A 19,035-nucleotide genomic window follows, 5' to 3' on the forward strand; every position below is an offset into this window, starting at 1 on the left:
GGCCGGAAATGTAGGCATAACGTTCCAGATGACACTTTTATAGCATTAAAGTTAAAAATAACATCATAAATAATAAATACATTATTTAAAATAAATCAAATAAATTTTTAATGAAATTATATAAGACACACAAAAAAAAATGGCAGACTTGAATAGAAGAACGTTCGAGGTTACAGAAGTAACCCTTCGTTCCCCGAGGAGGGGAACGGAAGTGCCATGAATGGGAGGATTCGGATCAGAAGCCGCTTATCTGGAGAGTATTGAACGGGCCAATGAATGAAATTAATTGGCAGCGTAAGCTTGCGCAGGTGTGCGACATCTGCAATTATCTCAGCATATAAGCACACCTGAAGCCAGCAGACGCCATCCTTTTAAGCTGAAGAGACTTTCAAACAGCTAAGGGACAGTCATTATGGCGACGAAATATGGCACTTCCGTTCCCCTCCTCGGGGAACGAAGGGTTACTTCTGTAACCTCGAACGTTCCCCTTTGGTTGGGGAACTTCAGTGCCATGAATGGGAGAATATGGAAAGCGCCATAATGACTGCACCTTACCAACACCCCCGATGAGGAGATAGTCAAGCAAGCGTGACGCACCCACATCATGGGGGGCGCGGTCCTCCAACGTGTCCCTGGCCCTAATTTATCCTACTTCAACAGAAGTTTTACGGATTTAGATATATTTTTTGGGAAGTCGTGAGCATCTAGATAATTCTAGGAAATACGACAGTACGTTGGGAAGCGTGCAATCCCGATAGGGAGGACGCTGCGGAGGCCATCCGTTACCCAAGGGGGGGATAGATGGCAGAATTTACCTATGGACTAGCCCTAAAAAGGGGGAGTACGCATAGCAAAAGAGTGGTTAGCGGAAAGGGAAGACACGGGTCCGCCCAGGGGGGGGACTTAACCGTGGCGGAATAAGCATATGGGATCGCCTAGTGGGGATCACGCATAGCAGGCACCTATACCCAAAACGCGGGCTGACCAGCGGGCAGACCTACAACGTAGTGGGCCAGCAAGTGACTCCTCCGCTGAGTCAGTGCTGGGGGCCACGGAGGAATCTGCAGGGCTCACCTGACGGGGAACTTTACTGACAGATAAAAAAGGCGCACGTACCTCCGTGTTAGGGAGAATGGCGCCGCAAGCGTGTTTCAACACCCTACCGAGTTGTCTCCTCAACCACCAAAGGGTTACCTAATACCCTTGAGGAAACCGGCTCCACTCGCAGATTGTAAAACCTTGCAAATGTGTTGGGTGTCGCCCAGCCCGCAGCTCTACAGATGTCTGTTAGAGAGGCGCCGCGTGCACGCGCCCAAGAGGATGCAACGCTCCGAGTGGAGTGTGCACGAACTCCCGGGGGACACGGCTGACCTCGACTCGAATAAGCGAGTGAAATGGCATCCACAATCCAGTGGGATAATCTTTGTTTTGATACGGCACTTCCCTGCTGCCGACCGCCATAACAGACAAAGAGCTGCTCAGATGATCTAAAATTCTGAGTACGGTCCACATAAATGCGCAGAGCGCGAACTGGACAAATTAAAGAAAGGGCTGGGTCTGCCTCCTCCGGGGGCAGCGCTTGCAGGTTCACTACCTGATCTCTAAAGGGGGTGGTAGGAACCTTGGGCACATAACCGGGGCGGGGTCTCAGGATGACGTGAGAGTAATCCGGCCCGAATTCCAGGCACGAGTCACTGACCGAAAATGCCTCCAGGTCCCCGACCCTCTTGATGGAGGCCAACGCAACCAGCAGAGCTGTCTTCAGGGACAGAAATCTTAGAGATACTGATTCGAGTGGCTCAAAGGGATCGGATCGCAGACTCGTGAGAACGAGGGCGAGATCCCAAGAGGGCATGAGAGGGGGGCGAGATGGATTAATTCGCCTAGCACCCCTAAGGAACTGGATGACCAGGTTATGCTTTCCCACGGTGCCGCCAGCTACCGCGCTATGATAAGCGGAGATGGCGGCCACGTAAACCTTGAGAGTGGAGGGCGACAGCCTGCTGTCCAACTTCTCTTGAAGGAAAGAGAGCACAACACTAATCTGGCAATTTCGGGGGTCTTCTCTGCGAGAGACGCACCATTCAGTGAATAGACTCCACTTCAGGGCGTAGGCGCGCCTCGTGGAGGGGGCTCTAGCCTGAGTGATGGTATTAACCACCGCAGTCGGTAGGTTACCTAAGTCTTCCTCGCGTCTAGGGACCACACGTGGAGGTTCCAAAGATCGGGGCGAGGGTGCCAGATGGTGCCCTGTCCCTGAGAGAGTAGGTCCTCTCTCAAAGAGATCCGCCAGGGGAGGGCCGTCGCGAGGAGTGAGAGCTCTGATATCCAGGTCCGGTTGGGCCAAAGGGGCGCAACTAGCAGAACCTGTTCCTCGTCCTCCCTGACCTTGCACAGAAACTGCGCGAGCAGGCTCACTGGGGGAAACGCATACTTGCGCATGCCCCGAGGCCAGCTGTGGGCCAGTGCATCCGTGCCGAGAGAGCCCTCGGTCAGGGAAAAAAACAACTGGCAGTGAGCGTTCTCGGGGGAAGCAAACAGATCGATCTGGGCCTCCCCGAATCGCGCCCATATCAGCTGAACAGACTCGGGGTGGAGTCTCCATTCTCCAGGGCGTAACAGCTGTCGTGAGAGCGCATCGGCTGCACGATTGAGCGTGCCTGGGACGTGAATGGCGCGCAGCGATTTCAGCCGCGGGTGACTCCAGAGGAGCAGACGGCGGGCGAGCTGAGACATGCGGCGAGAGCGCATACCCCCCATGCGGTTGATATACGCCGCCGCCGCCATACTGTCCGTCCTGACCAGCACGTGTTGCCGCTCCAGCACCGGTAAAAAGCGGTGGAGAGCGAGGAACACTGCCAACAGCTCTAGGCGATTGATATGCCAATGCAGCTGGGCACCCTTCCAGAGGCCCGCAGCCGCATGCCCGCGACACACGGCCCCCCAACCCGTGTTGGAAGCGTCTGTTGAAACAACAACATGGCTGGACGCCTGTCCTAGAGGCACACCGGCCTGTAGGAACGAGGGGTCGTTCCAAGGGCTGAGGGCGCGGCGACACAGCGCAGTAACCGAGACCCGGTGTGTGCCCGCGTGCCATGCGCGTCTGGGGACCCGATCGTGAATCCAGTGCTGAAGTGGTCTCATATGGAGCAACCCGAGCGGCGTGACGGCGGCTGCGGATGCCATATGCCCCAGGAGCCTCTGAAAGAACTTCAGTGGGACCACTAGTTTGCTGTCGAGCTCCCTCAGACAGTTCAGCAACAGGCGAGCGCGTTCCTCGGAGAGGTGCGCTACCATGGTGATCGAGTCCAGCTCCATCCCGAGAAAAGAAATCCTCTGCACGGGGGCGAGTTTGCTCTTTTCTCGGTTGACCTGAAGCCCCAGTAGGCGGAGATGCCGAAGCACCTTGTCCCTGTGCATAATCAATTGCTCCCGCGAGTGGGCTAAAATCAGCCAGTCGTCGAGATAATTGAGTATGCGAATGCCCGCGAGCCGAAGGGGCGCTAGGGCACCCTCCGCGAGTTTGGTGAAGACCCGCGGAGACAGAGAGAGCCCGAAGGGGAGGACCTTGTACTGCCACGCTCGACCCTCGAACGCAAACCGCAGAAATTGGCGGTGGCGTGGAAGAATGGAGACATGGAAATACGCGTCCTTCAGGTCTATGGCTGCAAACCAATCCCGAGGACGAACGCATTGGAGAATGCGCCTCTGCGTGAGCATTCTGAACGGCAGCTTGTGCAGACAGCGGTTCAAAACGCGCAGATCTAGGATTGGCTCTTTTTGGGTACGATGAAGTATGGGCTGTAAAACCCACTCTCCATCTCGGCTGGAGGAACCGGCTCGATTGCACCCTTCGCCAGGAGGGCAGCAATCTCCTCTCGCAAGACAGGGGCGGACAGGGGGTTGACCCTGGAGAAATACACGCCCGTAAACTTGGGGGGCCGTTTCGCGAACTGAATCGCGTAACCGAGTCTGATTGTGCGTATGAGCCACCGCGAGGGGCTGGCCCGCGCTAACCAGGCAGGCAGAGCCCTCGCTAATGGAGTCATCGCTACAATCGCTGACGTACCAGCGGTGGGGCAGCGCGGAGTGGGTGTGCTGATCCGGGAAGCACGAGGGTCCCGCGGAAGAGCTGGAGGAGAGCGATTCGCTCTGGCTCCGCACCCTGACTCCGGAGAGGGGGCTGGAGGGCTGAGGGAAGGGAGACCGTCCCCCCAGCGCTCGTGAGCCACTGGCGAAGCACGTAGAGTCTGCGAGCCGGAAGGCAGCGCGTCCCGGACTGGCAGAACTCGTGCAGTCACATCCGGGGAAGGGAAAAAGTGCTCTTTTACTGATGTTTTGGTGGCACTGAAAAGTACCGTTGTTATCGGGGCCCCGCCCTCCAGCGGGGAAAGAGCAAGTTTCCTCTTCTCCGGATGGCCTGTCTCAGGGACGCTTCGCGGTCCGTTTACCGGACTTAACGGCGCCCTGGGCAGGAGGGGCTGCCTGCTTTCGAGGTGAACGCCGCGCCCGCTTGGCCGGAGGCGCAGGCGGGGGCGGGGCAGCACTCGTTGGCGGGCGCCCTCGGCGAGGAACAGCGGAGGTGGATGGCTCGGCGGGCGGAGCGGGCTTACGGCCACGCCGATAGATGACATTGCCCATCGCATCCGACTGCTCTTTCACCGCCTTGAATTCCTGGGTGAATTCACCGACGGTGTCGCCGAACAGGCCAGCCTGGGATATGGGCGAGTCAAGAAAGCGAACTTTGTCAACGTCGCGCATATCGGCCAGGTTTAGCCAGAGGTGGCGTTCCTGAACCACAAGTGTGGACATCGTCCTCCCCAGCGCACACGCGGCGGACTTAGTAGTCCGAAGAGCATAGTCGGTCGCGGTGCGCAGCTCATGTAATAAGCTTGGGTTGGACCCGCCCTCGTGCAGCTCGGCCAGCGCCTGCGCTTGGTAGCGCTGGTAGGTGGCCATCGCGTGCAAAGCAGAAGCAGCCTGGCCCGCAGCCTTATAAGCTCTGGCTCCGAGGGAGGCAGACAACCTACAGGCTTTGGACGGGAGGCGGGGCAAACCCCGCCACGTAGAGGCGCCGCGCGGACAAAGATTGACCGCGATAGCGCGCTCCACTGACGGGATCGCCTCATACCCCCTGGCAGCTCCGCCGTCAAGGGCGGTGAGGGCGGAGGCACTCGCAGCACGGGCAGAGAAAGGTGCCCTCCAGGACTGCGTGAGCCTACTGTGCACTTCCGGGAAGAAGGGGACGAGAGGCTTCGAAGGCTTCACCTTCTGGTCCTCTACGTAGCACCCATCTAGTCGGTCCGGCCGCGGAGCTGGGGGATAAACCCTCTCCAACCCCACGGCCGAAGCAGCCCGGGAAAGCACGGCTAACATGTCCGCTTCAGGATCCGATTTGACAGCGCTCACCTGCCCGGAGGGGGCGAGCGGGTCCGGATCTTCGTCGGACAGTGAAAGCCCACCCTCCGATGCTGCGGAGGACATCTGATCTCCGGTGTCAGCGAGTGTGAGAGCTACCATCTGGTTAGACGGATCACTCTTACCACCCGAAGCTTGGATGGAGCGCCGTGAGGAGCGAGAGGTCCGCGAGCCCGTGGGCGGCGGATTAGCTCCCGCTGAAACCCTCAGATCTGCCCGAGCGCCCGCTGCTTTTTTAGAGCAGGAGGCAACTGGGGTGGCTCGCTCTCTTGCGAAAGTTAGCCGCGATCTTAGCTGTGCAACGGTCATGGCATCGCAATGACGACATGAACCGCCCGCGAGCACCGCATTAACATGCTGGACCCCCAAACATGCAATGCAGTGATCGTGTCCATCATCCGGAGACAGGAAACCCCCGCATCCAGAAACGCACAGTCGGAGCGCCATCCTGAAAAGGACGTGCTGCACGACTGTGTTGCTCTTTTAGGAAAGTTGCAACTATACGCACCGCTCTGGAGGACCGGACCCAAAGAACCGCAGGCAAGGGAGTAACCCAGCTCGACCGTCTGCCACCGCGAAGACCCACTCTGGACCGGGAGACACACTCGTTCGCTCTGAAGTGCTGATCAGCAAGAGGAACCCTCATCGACTCACTCAGAAAGGATCTGAAGCGAAAAGGATGGCGTCTGCTGGCTTCAGGTGTGCTTATATGCTGAGATAATTGCAGATGTCGCACACCTGCGCAAGCTTACGCTGCCAATTAATTTCATTCATTGGCCCGTTCAATACTCTCCAGATAAGCGGCTTCTGATCCGAATCCTCCCATTCATGGCACTGAAGTTCCCCAACCGAAGGGGAACTGCACATCAAGCACATCAAGTATGTTATTTGATAATTATAAGACATAATGCCAAAAAGCAATGGACTGTGTGAAACTACATTAAACAAAAATAATTTATATTCCAAGTTAGCTGGAATCAGCTCAGGTGACATGACGGCGAGCAGCAGAGACCTATAAATTAAGTGGCCACCCCCTTAATTTTGCAGAATTTAAGGCTTAATATATAAATTAAATGGTGATGGTTCATTCTGCTGTGTAGACCCCTGATAAATTAGGCACTTAGCCGTAGGAAAGTGAGTGAGTTTTTTTTTTTTGTACCAAGCTGTAAACACAAGTTCTAAAAGGCGGTAAAGTTCGACATTTTAACATGGGGAATTTATGGAATTTACTTTTTTTTTTATTGTAGTTTCAGTCACTTTCGTATCACAAGGGACACTATGATGTTGCTTCTTGGTCTGGGTTCATACGGTCCTGTACACTGTAAAACCCAACAGTCAACTTTATCAGATGAAATGAGTGTATTTAACTCAAAATTGATTGAAAGTTAATTCTACTCATTTGAAAAGAGTTTTGATCTCAGTGTTGAAGGTAATGAGTTAATTAAATATCTCTTTACTTCACTTTAAATGGAGTAAGTTCACGTACTTTTTTTAACTCAAATGGTTTGTAGCAATTGATTACCTCAAACGGTTAGAGTTGTCTTAACTTATTGGGTTTTACAATACTCAAATGGTTTAAGTTCTCTTCATTTATTGAAGTTTTACTGTGCTCAAATTGCTTCATTTAATCAAATGGATTAAGTTCACAGTACTCATTAGGTTTAGTTTTGAACTTAAATGGTTTGTTGCAATCGTTTTCCTTAAATGGTTTGAGTTACCTTAACTTTTTGGGTTTTATAGTGTAGTTTTGTTGTTTGGGTTGTCAAATACTCACAAACGCTGGACACATACTGTAATATGCAAGTGGCGCCATTGTTTTCACAACATTGCGTTTGTATTGTTTACATATTTTCAAAAGTCTGTATTTTCAACCTGCCAAAATGCTGCTGTCACATAAACGAATGTCCAATGTTGCATATGCAGAACAAAGATTTTCATCTTCAGTGGGAAACAGTGCCGTGCAAATGTACCCTAAGTGGCACACTTCATTCCAGACTGTACTAGTTCTCATTATGAACATGCAAATATCATTCTGCTCTGATTCATTTAAACTAAATCATGCAAAAGACTAAACTAACAGCTTTGGTTGCGCCAACACACAGATGGCAGAATTGAATTTATTTCCTTAATTAGCTTTCAACACAGAACCGCAAGACAGACTGCACTTTAAAAAGTTAGTCCACTCACAGTTACACTGAAGGAGACGAACAAATTATCACATTTAATTTGATCATAGCGAAGGGGCGAATGCGTCATTAACCATCCTTACGTATACATGTCAACCTGCGCAGTTTCTCCATAAAAACATTGGGAAGAAAATCTGATTCAAATCCACTTAAAATACGGGTTGTAAAGTGACAAATCAAAATTATTTCAAATCTTTTGACATACAGGTCATTTCAGAATTCTATACTTTCTAATTAGTCTAAAAGCAGCTTATATTAAAGCTAATTTGTCAAAATGATCCTAATTACATAATATATCCTTTTCACACTGCGCGCCACCCCATTATACTGTCATTCCAAACACAACATTTAACCTCAGGTAAAGAAACATTTCACACCTGTTATTTAAAGATGGAATTAGCACTGCTGTTTTACCCGGGGTTATGTACGATTACACTGCTCTGGAGAAGGGTTAGCACCACATTTGCTGTGTTAACCTTGCATTGAGGCATTCATTTTGTTTTGTGTGAAATGGAGCGGAGTTTGCCTGATTCTGTTGTACTTTTGTCTTTGATTCCTTGCTATTGTGCATTTCACGTGGCTTAAAGCTACTGAAGTCCAATGCTGCGACTTCTTTTTGAAAATCAACTGGCAAGCAGGTTGTTTAGTCAGTAATAGTGATTCTGGAAATATGCACATAATAACATGGATTTATGAATGTACATTGTAAAACACCTTTTAATAATTATTCAGGATAAACAGTTAACCACAGGTAGAATAATATGTAATGTAAAACGGGATTCTGTAAACCGGATTCTGTTTATCCTGAGTTTAGTATGATCTAGGCCTAACAACTTTAAACGTAAAATACCTTGTACCTTGTAATTTCAGAATCAGAATCAGTTTTATCAGAATCAGAATTTAGTGTTTTATAGAAAAAAAAAAATTGTTTTATTGCAATGTGTGCTTCACACACCACAAGGAATTTAATTTGGCTACAGAAGCTTCCAGTGTACATAAAGTGACAAGTGAGAACATTAAATAAATATGAAAAAAAAAGATGATAAACATTGAACAGAGATGCACTTAGTCAAGAAATCTGGATGTTGAATTGTACAGATTTGTTATAAATATAGAGGTTATAAGGTGCATGATGGTGAGTGGGGGTGTGCAGGGGGGGTTTCTCCTAAAGTCCACTATCATCTCCACTGTTTTGAGCGTGTTCAGCTCCAGGTTGTTGTATCTGCTCCATAAAGCAGCCCTAAAGCCAGCCGTAATTTAACAAGGGAGGACAAACAAACACAGATCTACACAGAAACTAAACGATATAGATTATTCAACTATTGTTTAACAAAATGATGATTTCAGAAAATGAAAATTAATCATTTACTTTTTTCAAATAAGTTCCCAACTACGCCAGAGGATTTTTTAAAATAAAGATTGAAACTAAAATATGAAACTGTATCTGCAAGTGTGAGCAACTATTTGTTATTGCACAGCTCTTTGGTATGTTATTTCCAGATAACAACCTCTAAAACTAATAACACAGGCTCATCTGAGTACTTTAAATCATCTTGACCATCAGTCTATTCAAATTTTATAAGTGTATCTGTCATGTCGCTGTTCTTGACGGTGACTTTATGAGCTTTATTTAACTTTATAATTTTGTGTATGGAAAATTAATTTACAATGATTTCAACCCAGGCCATTTGTGCCTGCTGTTTTTGCAATAAATCCACCAGAGGCCGCTGTCGACTGACTGACTGATTGACTAACTGACTTACTCTCCTCCTTCCTTAAACCCAACGAATAGTGTTTTCAAAAGCACAGATTGACCCGCCCACCAACTTCCCCAACCCAACCGACAGTTTTTAAAAGCAATCCAAAAAAAGAAAAGCTCTTGATGCAGCCTGATTTTTACCATGTTTTCAGATTTTACCACATTCTCTCTCAGTTATTTCCTTGTTTTTTTTTATGTTTTGGCTTCTGTTTTTTTCTTACCTGCTTACTGGTACTTTTCTTCACCAGATTCAAACCCCATCATCATGGTCAACTCTTTGTGTCTCATGTCCGCCGACATTCATTGCGAGCTAACTGTACAAACTGGTAACTGAGGAAAAGCCGTCCATACGAAGGTAAGATGTACAGCTGGTAAGTGCAAGAAGGAACAGCGTCATAAAATGCAGCCATACGGTCTGCTGGCTACATAATTCGCGATTTCCAGAAATATATATAGAGCTACGTTTTCAGATGAGCTTATGTTGAATGATTAACGCCATGGTCACCATAGCAACTTGTAATATTACAACAATCAAACACTCATGGTCGTCAAAAACTAAACCACAATGAGCAACGAAGAGTCTCTGACCTTAAGCAATCCTGTTTATGAACTTAATAAAGCTGATAGATGCAGGCTGTGTTATCTAAGAAAAGAAAGAGTTTGTATTTTAATTTAATATGCGCGGTTTTAATTTGCTTTTCCTTCTCCACTTTAAGCAAGACCTGGCATCACTATTAAGTCAATACACACATCATTCCTTGTGAATTCATACTCTGCACATACAGAAAAGAGTCACCTTTACATTATGATACACATTTCAATGCATTATAAACAACTAGTTGTTCAGTTTTTTTGGACAAAATTTTGTTCAGTGTGGTTTATTCGGTTATGTATATGACTGTACAGTGTGTACAGAACAGGATTAAATCCTGAAAGGCGAACTGACTAATGTGTTTATAACAACTATGATATAAAAAAAATAAGGAAAGTGGAAAGAGCATTTGGTTATTTATTCATTCATTTTCTTTTCGGGTCAGTCCCTTTATTTATCAGGGGTCGCCACAGAAGAATGAACTCCCAACTTATACTGCATAAGCAGCAGATTCTGTTTCATCTACAAACAGACAGTGGGAACAGCATTTGGTTAGAAATCAAATATTTAAGAAACTAAGATGGTCATTTTCTTACACTGAAACTTAAAATATTTTTTGGATCTTCTCAAATCATGCTTGATAACATTATTATTAATTATTACACACAATTCTAAACTTCATAACAGTTTTATTTTACATTATTTTACATTCAAATTTTTAATCAAATTAATATATATATATATTTTTTGTAATAAATTATATTTTGTAATAAAAGTTATAATAAAACTACTTACATAAGTAAACTAAGATCAGCGTGTGTTCATCTGTACAAATATCTGTTTCTAATGTTGACCAACTTCTTAACTTTAAGATTGCCAGAAGTATTTCCAAGCCAAGACAGCTGTGCGCCTCAAAAAGAGGGAAAGGAAACAAAGAAAAAGAAAGGAGTGAAGAAAACAGACGCCGGTCTCTGAGGAGACAAATCACAAACCGCTTTAACCCTCCGAGACATTAATAGAGCAACACAAACACCTCCTCCATCTCTATTCGCAACCCAACAAATGCATCACACAAAAACACACACATCCTGTCAAAAACAAACACGCAGGACTTGCTGGAAAAATAATATTTTGTATGTATCAACAACGACAAAAAAATTCTCTTTAATGGTGCTCTGCGTTTTAGCGCACTGATTACAATGACCAAGAAAAGAGAATTGATTTCTATTACATTACTATTTTTTTTATTTTATTTTTTTACAGAAAGTCACACTGACATTTATTAAGCTGGCACAGGGTCGTCAAGGTCCACAGAATGTAATTATACTCATAATGATGGATTCTGGGAAATTTTAAAGCACATGATGGAGTCTAATAGGTAGCTTGCTTTTGGTCATTATGGCTTTTCTATTCTCGTTCTAAGCGTTTCTCGTACTTTATGGCACAAATAAAATTTCAGCTGATACAACTGATATGCGTATTTGAAGTCAATAGCATAAGATGAATCAGAGAAAGTCCTCAAGACGCTTCTGAATGACTTTTTTTTTAAGTGAAGGTTAGTACTGTTGCACAACTCTTTTCCCATTCAAACATTCTCATTCCCTTGGCTTTCTTCCACTATACTGTACACTTTATCTGAGATTTCACAGTACGGCTGCTTTTGTCCAAAACACAATATACGGATACTCAGCTCATAGCCACTAGAGAGAGAGACTGAGACACTTTTACTGCCAGTCCTCAGTGGAACTGTAAAGACAGCGGCTTTACTCAAAGATTATATTTAAAAGAGGAGGAGATCGCGAACACTGCTTTTACCGCTCACACAGAGATTTCTGAAGAATTTACACAGCAGAGCTCCATTTACAAAGAAACATCAAAATATGCTCTACTAGGAGACTATGTTGAAGTCATTTATTGGAGTATCAAGTGTGTTCTCGGACAGCACAAAGCGGCACAGCATGCATGACGCTGTAAACATCAATACTTATTAAAGGGTTGCATTTATTACTGGCACATACTGACATAAATGTTATTAATATATTGTTACTAAGCAACAGTGCCAAAATAATTCATAATGTGAGATACACGGAGAAGGTATATAGTGGCTTTACACTGGTGATTAAGTTTAAACGGTTGATTTTATGTTATGAATTTGAAAATTTATGACTTTATATTCTTACACACTTTAACTTAAGATTCAAATATAATTTAGTACTAATAGAACAAACTAAGGTTTGCATTTATTTATTTGATGTTATTCGAATATTATCCAGATTTAAATGTGAATTTAAAATTGATCTGTAATATGAATTTAAATGTAAACAGGTAGTCCCAGTTGTTCCATTTAAGCCTCATGCTTAAATTGCATCTGTACTTGCATTTAATATAAATTTAACATTTGGATTTAAATGTGAACTCTGAAAACAGGTAGCCTCACTTGTTCCATTTAAGCATAAATTGCATCTGAATTTGCATTCAATTTGAATTAGAAATCTGGATTTTAATGTGAACTCTAAAAGCAGGTAGTCTCAGTCGTTCCATTTAAGCAAAGATTGCATTTGAATTTGCATTTAAAGTAAATTCAAAATCTGGATTCAAATGTGAACTTGAATTGTTTTTGAACTTAGTTGAACATTTTTATTTGAATTAAATCCAGATTCTGATTATTTGTACCTTTGATTTATATCTGGATTTGCTTTTAAATCTAAATCTAAATGTTATTTCAAATCTGGACTTAAATGTGAACTGTAAAACCAAATTATCTCTGTATTTTCTTTTAAATTATCTAAATTATATACATATTTTTATTTTATTATATACAATAACTGTTTTAAATGTTACTGAACCTTGCGGAACTGCATCTGAATTAAATATAAATGAACATTTCATGTAGAGTTGCATCTAAAAGCAAATTGTAAAATCTGGATTCAATGTGAACAGTTGAATTCATATAAAATAGATTTGCAAAATAACAATATTTACCGATTTTAAAAATGAATTAAGGACAAATTTAAATTAAATATAATAAAAACTAATTTGACTTTTGATTTAAATGTAAATCTGAATTTAATTTGGATTTCAATATGGATTTAAATGTGAACTGCCAACTTGGACTGAATGTGGGTTTAAATCAGATTTCATGTAGATTTGTGTGTAAAAATAAATTGGGATTGAGGTAGAATTGCTATTTTACCTAAATCTAAATCTAATAATAATTCTGAAACAGTTAAATGTGAACTCTAATCCCAATCCGCAACAGTTCAATACAGTAAAAAAATACTACAAAACCAAAGGCAACACAACAACTTACTAGCCTGAAGTAAGCAGAATCTGGGTTAATGTTGAGTCGCTCCCTCAACAGTCACACAAACCCCTTCAACTTTTGAGGAAAACACCTCTCGTCTTCCGCTTCCCTTCATTCTAACCCCTCTTTCCTCTTCTGTCACATCTCCTGCTTGTTATCACAATCATCCCTCTCTCTTTCAGCTCTCAAACACCTCGCGTCTCGATCTCTCAGCTCAGCGAGTACAGTACCTCATGGTGTCGATGTCTTGCTCATCCCACATTAAAGTACAAATATCCAGATATGGAGCATGAAGGGCTACGGGACCATCTTAACGGGATCCTTGAGAAGCAGATAATGCTGGAAACACTCCACACACACTCACAGCACTTACTCATCTGTCTGTGTAGGTCAGTGCGCTGTAGCTTTATCCTTCTCTCTCTCTCTCTTTCCTTTTCTCCACCCATACTCTCTCATTCTAGCTTTATCGCACCTCTCTCTCTCTCTCTCTCTCTCTCTCTCTCTCTCTCTCTCTCTCGGCTGCTATAATTCCATTCCCACTCGTCTCTTCTCTGCACTCTCCCAGGATTGATGTGTTGTAACCTTGAGCTCTGCTGCTTTCAATTTATTGTCCCTTTTGCCCCCATCCTGTCTTCGGGTAAGGGTTAACGGAGCATCGTACCATAACAAAACAGAGGAATAGGGTCCCATCTGTGTCCCGTTTCTGCTCTGTCGACCACGCTGCTCTGCATACGAGAACGCTCATTTACATTGCATTATAGTAACAAGCAGCTCAAACGAAAAGCCCCTCGCTATTTATATTTACATGAGTTGGGGATAAAAGCCCGCCACATTTAAATTTAGATGGCTTGCTGGCGATTATATTTACATGCTAATAATTTTATAGCGTAAACTGCATACAAATGAATGCGATTTTGCGGTTCTTTGCACTAGCTGTTTTGGAAAGCTGTTTAAAGCAATGTAAGAGTTTAAAATAAAATCAGTTTTTCGTCTGTAATTTCTTTTCCTTTTTTATTGCTGTATAGTTTTATTTTTATTATAGTATTATTCATTAACTTTTATGTAATATACCGTGTATGCAGATTGAATTTTTTTTGTATTTGTTAGATTAAACTAAATTATTTAAACAAGCAGTTTCCTTATGGATTTATGTTCAAATTTAAGAATATAAAGGTGCATTGTAAAGCAAATCTTGCTGCTTTTACTCGAAAAAAAGAAGATTTTTGCTGCTTGTTTAAACTACTTATTTAAAATGAGCTAAATCAACACAATTATTAAGTTTTTTGGGGGAACAACAAATTAATAAATCCACGATATGAAGTTCATGTTGAACGGTTCATCAAGAATCTACCACTGGATCTAATCTCACTATATTTGTTAAACGTGATATTTAATTCATCTTGTTGTCTATAACTGATGACATATTCCTCGATTTTGGTCTTTTGAATGTATTGTTTTCAGGTAATGTGTTTTGGCTGAGCACTTAGATAAGTTCATATAATAATTTATGTACTATGTACACTGATTCTGAGCATTTGACTGATTACTTGCTTTTATTAGTTATAATGTATAAATGTATTTATTATCATAACTGATATTCAGGTATGTTTTGTAGTTTTCACCGAAAATGAAAGGAGGTAGTTGTTTTAGGCTCTGTTTTGTTATAAATAAGTAAACAGTGAAGATGACGGTCATATAAATATATAGCTACACGACGCCTTAACATTTCTGATGTCTGTTAAGTTAAAATAAAAATAGCCAGTTCCTCATATCATGTTTTAATTTTATAGTTTAGAAAGTGAAACAACAGGGTGATGCGAATGTTATAAAGTACACTATTCCCTTCGAAGATTTACCCCCAGAGTGTAAACGGAAGGTAAAACCATAGCAAAACTTGCATTTTAAAACTAAAATGTATTAGTGTAAATGGGACCTTATCCGCTTGTTAAGTGTGACGTCACACGAAGCGGCTTCCGGGTCCAAGCGCTCTATTCAACTGAATGGGGAGACTCATGAAATGGTAATAATAAACGTTTATAAAGCGATTTAAGGCTTTCGAAAATCACGATCGCAATATATATGTCTATGCCTAATATCCGATGGCCAGAAAGTGATAAACTTTTTATAAATTGTTAAATATTTGGTATTTGTTATGCAGCAAGCCCAGATATTGTTGTGTACACTATGATTTTATATAAAATTAACTTTAATGTGTGATAGGAATAAAACGTGATCATAAATGAATGATTTCTCCACTCAAATGAATGGCAGCTTGGACCCGGAAACAGTTATTACAGTACATACGTCACAAACACGTCACCACTTAACAAGCGGATATACGTTGTGCAGCAACATGGACACCTCCAAATGGTGTTAAACTTGTCACATACTCTATTTATTCATGTATAATTCACCCAAAAGTGTCATTTCTGTATTAATGTAGTGATGTATTTGATGTATTTTGCGACTGCAAAAAAAAAAAAAAGTTTGTTTACTACTGAGAGGACGCGCCCGCAAATGATGTCTACTTTAGTGAACAGAACCTGCACAGGCTGGTAATAAAGTTGTAAATACAACTGCTATTTTTACACCTCTCTGTAAACCTCTCTGTCTATCTCAATGACAAATGTTTACCTATACAGCATTTATATTTGATCCAATATTTGCACAACATCTGTAGTGTACTAGCCGGTGTACTTGTCTAGTCTTGTTTAAATTATTATATCATATTGTAAAGTTAGGATTACTACAAGATATGGTTATTGTTCACAGTGAACACAAAGTGTTGTACATGAAAATGTATGTTTACGGGGTCAGTGTAATTACGCTAGCCAATATAATGCTGAATATAATGCAAGTTGTAAAAACTGAAGTAAAAATGGTCTTATAAGGTTGTCAATGACAGATTGAAAGCATATGTCTGAAATATACAAATGAAACTTCACAGTTATGAATAGTTGTATTCTGATGTCATCCCTTTACTGTGCATTAATGATGACCAAGACAAATGTAAAATCTATTCAAGTCTACCATTTTAAGTCTGTCCAAATTTCAACACTTTAACCATCAGTTGACCTACACAAAGGCCTAATATTATCATTGTTGTTTTACCATGTTTGAGAATAACAATATAAATAGCCTACTCATATAAATTATTATTATTTTTTTTTTGCATCCACAGAATCGCGGGAAAATCGTGATCTTTATTTTAAGCAAAAAATTGTGATTCTCATTTTAGCCAAAACCGTGCAGCCCTATTTGGGACAATGAAAAAGTACAGTGTGGAATTGTTGTGTTGTTCTTTATAGTTAAATCATCTCAACTTTAATAGTCATTTAAACTTACATTAGTCAAACTGTCTAAGAATATTAAGTTAAATTTTGCATAACTAAAACTAAATAGTTGAAACCTAATATTTTACATGCCTTCTCCCCATTTAATAGTTCATATTAAATAATTGTTGTCTTTAAACAACAGAACAAATCCTCTATGTGGTTTGCAAATGAATATGTTCTCATAAAGGACACAGCTTTAAATGAAACACACCTCATCAAACCGCAGACCTTGTTCAACTCCCCAAAGTATTTCACGTCTTTCACCAGCCATTAACTACTAGCTAAATACTGCCTTTCTTGAGCAGGAGATAAATGTGTGTTGTAAAGTGCTCAGAGTAAAAGACAAGCACACAAGATAAAGCCCAGATAACAGAAGAGGTTTTGTGAGTAAAAGATCCTGATGGACTCTATAGCTGTCTGGGGCAGTAAGCTATTGATTCAACACACGCACTTGAACACACACACCCACAGAAATAAGGCCAGACGCACTTCAGACATCTGTCTATAACCGCAAAGCCAACTGGAATTTTCAACTTAACTTTTCACCATTCGCAACTAATCCCATAACTATTCTGCCATGAACTTTCAAAAAAAAAAAAAAAAGGAAAAAAGAAAGAAATTGAAAAACGCCACCGTTCTTACTGCGAGCAGCTCAACAGAGCGTGTCTGTGTTATTGTCAGAGAGACAGAAAAAAAGGAACTGTCAAATTGTCTGGCCTTTCTTTTTAATTAACTCCGTCCATTTGCTTTTCTTATCGCCCTACATTAAAAAATACCACCCAGACTGAGAGAGAGAGAGAGAGAGAGAGAGAGAGAGAGAGAGAGAGAGAGAGAGAGAGAGAGAGAGAGAGAGAGAGCATTTGATTAAACACAAAAGGTACTTGAATAATATGCTGCTGGTTATAAATGAAAAGACACAGCGCTGAGCACATTTTCACTCACTGCGGCTGATGCACATCTAGAAAATAGCAAAGCAGAAATAGTCAACAAGGTGAAGTACTTATACATTTTTACTTGCCAGATTTGTGTTTTAAGCAAATCACTGGCCTTCATAACACTGTAAAATAACCCCACTATTTTACAATCAAAAACCTGTAAAACAACAGTTAAATTAAAGAAATTTACCATAAAATAACAGCAGGCATTGAATATTAATGAGCACACATTTCAGCTTTCACACACACAAACACACAATATAATGAAATTGCTGTATTATTTACACAGTGTTTTTTCCAGATTTTTGAAGTACATTTAAAATTACGTAAAATTAAAGTAATACATTTAAAAAAAAAAAAAAAGGTCAAATGACTGGCAGCTACGACTGCCAAACAAAAAACATAAGATTACGGTAAAATATCTTTGTTGAAATAAAGTGCAAAAATTAAAAATCTACAGATATGTTCATTATAAAGTTTACAAAAAAAAAACACTGTTATTTTACAGACTTTTCATAGATTATTACAATCAAATCCGTTCAATAAAGTTACACAATAAGTTACACAATAAAAAACACTGATATTATACAGACTTTTTTACTGCACTTTATTTCAACAAAGAAATTTTTCCATAAATGTCCGTAAAAATGTGCTGAATAAATTGGCGGTTTATTCTGCTGTGGCGACCTCAGATATATAAAGGGACTAAGCCGAAAAGAAAATGAAAGAATAAATTATATTATATTATATTATATTATATTATATTATATTATATTATATTATATTATATTATATTTTATTATATTATATTATATTATATTATATTATATTATATTATATTATATTATATTTTATATTATATTATATTATATTATATTATATATAAGTTCTTTAATAAAAATCTGCTTCAGTAAATAATTGTTTTAAAAAAGTATTCAAATCAAAATCAAATTTCTGATGAATGCTCTTTTGTAAACTAAGATTATTAAATTAAACTAATAATAAATGCACTACATTGAACAAATATTAATCAAAACATTTAAAATGTTTTTATTTTTTTTTGGTACAAAAAATGACTTCAACTAAAAGTCTTTAAATCAAGAACCCTAAAAAACTGTGTTGATGTTTCAACCAAAAACAGTATTTAAATTTTTTTTTTTTGAACCTCGGCAATAATAATAATAAATGTTCTAGAGCATCAAAGAATATTAAATTGATTCCTAAAGGGTCTGGAAGATAAGCATCTGTTTAATTATCTGCTTATTTGTAGACAAAGATTGTAATATCAGTTCTGAAAAAGAGAGTTATGAATGAACAATAAACACAAAGCATTCCACATAAAAACAACCGCCTGAGTCACCAATGAACATGAGCACTAGAATATTACAATTTTATTTATTTGGAGCAGCATACTTCTCCAGTTATATAATCTTCAAGGGTACAATATCATTCCCACAGCAAATACACACCATTATCACAACATTTACAACAATAAAGTCCCAGATA

The 19,035-nt window shown here is 41.3% G+C and overlaps 2 protein-coding genes across 35 annotated transcripts in view; one reads left to right on the forward strand and one right to left on the reverse strand.

Moving 5' to 3' along the window:
* Positions 1-19,035, reverse strand: part of sulf2b (sulfatase 2b) — a 544,470-nt gene that overhangs the window by 112,784 nt on the left and 412,651 nt on the right. For 5 of the 34 annotated variants that reach the window (XR_015522634.1, XM_087305146.1, XM_087305171.1 and 2 more), the window contains exon 1: positions 13,633-13,699. The exons of 19 other annotated variants lie outside the window; for them this stretch is intronic. The gene's annotated coding sequence lies outside the window, so the exon portion shown is untranslated. 34 annotated transcript variants of the gene reach the window in all.
* LOC147831263 (uncharacterized) overlaps positions 1-19,035 on the forward strand; it is a 353,683-nt gene that overhangs the window by 81,095 nt on the left and 253,553 nt on the right. The gene's annotated exons all lie outside the window — the stretch shown is intronic.

Source organism: Danio rerio, chromosome 23, assembly GCF_052040795.2.
Source record: "Danio rerio strain M-AB ecotype USA chromosome 23, GRCz13ab, whole genome shotgun sequence".
NCBI classification, from domain to species: domain Eukaryota; kingdom Metazoa; phylum Chordata; class Actinopteri; order Cypriniformes; family Danionidae; genus Danio; species Danio rerio.